Source organism: Sinocyclocheilus grahami, unplaced genomic scaffold (assembly GCF_001515645.1).
Source record: "Sinocyclocheilus grahami isolate Dianchi unplaced genomic scaffold, SAMN03320097.WGS_v1.1 scaffold1163.1, whole genome shotgun sequence".
NCBI lineage: Eukaryota > Metazoa > Chordata > Actinopteri > Cypriniformes > Cyprinidae > Sinocyclocheilus > Sinocyclocheilus grahami.
In genome coordinates this window covers 522,846-524,564 of record NW_015506342.1, presented here as the reverse complement: position 1 = coordinate 524,564, position 1,719 = coordinate 522,846, and the positions used below count along the sequence as shown (strand labels likewise).

General features: G+C 38.1%; 1 protein-coding gene across 8 annotated transcripts in view; it reads left to right on the top strand.

Moving 5' to 3' along the window:
• The window catches only part of lgals4 (galectin 4), a 16,107-nt gene that overhangs the window by 2,506 nt on the left and 11,882 nt on the right, over nt 1-1,719 (top strand). The gene's annotated exons all lie outside the window — the stretch shown is intronic.

Genomic DNA, 1,719 nt, shown 5'->3' with positions numbered 1-1,719 from the left:
GGTGCTGGTGTCATCCCAGCAAGACCACAACAAAACTTGCATAATTGTTACATATTATGTGTTGCATATTAATCAATCGATAAATTAATCAATATCTCACCAGAGGATTACTAAACAACTGCAAAAACAGAATTTCCCTATTCACTTATTGCAAACCAGTTTGGCTTTATTTCTTTCATATGATACATGCACAAAGGTTGGTAAAATTTGTTATCATTATGGTGATTAATGTTCCCTTTAGTTGGGCACTTGACCATTGACTTTGATTGAATTAACTCTGTTTCAGCAATTGTTAAAAGTGAACGCTATCATTATTTTCAATAATATTTAATGAACCTGACTGCACTGCCATACCTTTTACTACAGTATGTGCACTTTTTTAAATCAGTGACTGACAGCGGGATTTGGACGTATGTGACTTCCCAGATTAGCATGAAAGTCTTTAAAAACAACAACTTTCCGTTTTGAAATTTCATTATGAAATTGTTATTAACTGTCCCGTTGAAAGAGCTCTTTCAGTTCTACTTTCAGCAGAGGGAAGAAAATAAATTACACAGTTATTATATAACTCAAAAACTCATATGTTTTACCCTTATATTGTTTTTCCTTTACATCATTAATGTGTTAAATATAGATATATGCAAGCAAAAACTATGTTTGTCCCCAAAATACTACTTGCATACAGACAGCTGGCCTACTGACACTCAACCCTACAAAGCCCATGCTGGTGACCCAGTATCACCAGCTCCATTTTGCTTGAGAACAGCATGGATATGCTAGTCCACCAGTATATCAGCATTAACCAGCCTGGACCAGCACTATACCAGCACAAACCACCACTATACCCAGCATAATCCAACCTAAACCCGCACTATACCAGAACTAACCAGCATAAACCAGTACTATACCAGCATAAACCAGCACTATACCCAGCATAATCCAACCTAAGCCCACACTATACCAGAACTAACCAGCATAAACCAGTAATATACCAGCATAAACCAACCTAAACCAGCACTATACCAGCATAAAGCAGCCTGGACCAACACTATACCAGCCTAAGCCAGCATGGACCAGCTTGGAATCCATGCCGGTTTATGCTGGATTTTTCAGCAGGGAAAGTATTGCAGCATGAATGGTACTGTGTCAGAATCCAGTGAGAATGACATGGCAAGTAAAGACCTTTCTTAACACACCCTCTCTATTCCCTCTTTAGAACTGGAGTGCATCCCCATTTGTTACTAAAGTCAAATCAACAACTGAATATCTGGGCAGCCCACGAGGAAAACGTTCCACTGTACATTTAGAGATCTTGCAGCCAGTCCAAAACCCTGTGAGTGATTGATCAGTTTCAGTGATGTCTGATGGCACAACAAAGTGCCAGCACTTAAAAAACACTAATGCATTAGAATTATTTTATCAAAGAGCAATTATCTCACCAGAGATTGAGGATTATATTCACACTTTTTAACATTAATTATATTCCACATTTTTTATTTCATTGAGTTCAAAGCCTATAATAAGAATCCGGTTAATACAGACTGATGCATATTTTCTTGTGTTCACTGCAGAACCTTCCTTATGTGGCCCCAATTTCAGGAGGACTGAGAGAAGGCATGGCCTTGTACTTGCAGGGAGTTGTTCCCACTAATGCTGACAAGTAAGGAATCACTTTGTTGTAAAGTTTGGGAAATTGGATACAAACAATTCACTGGAATT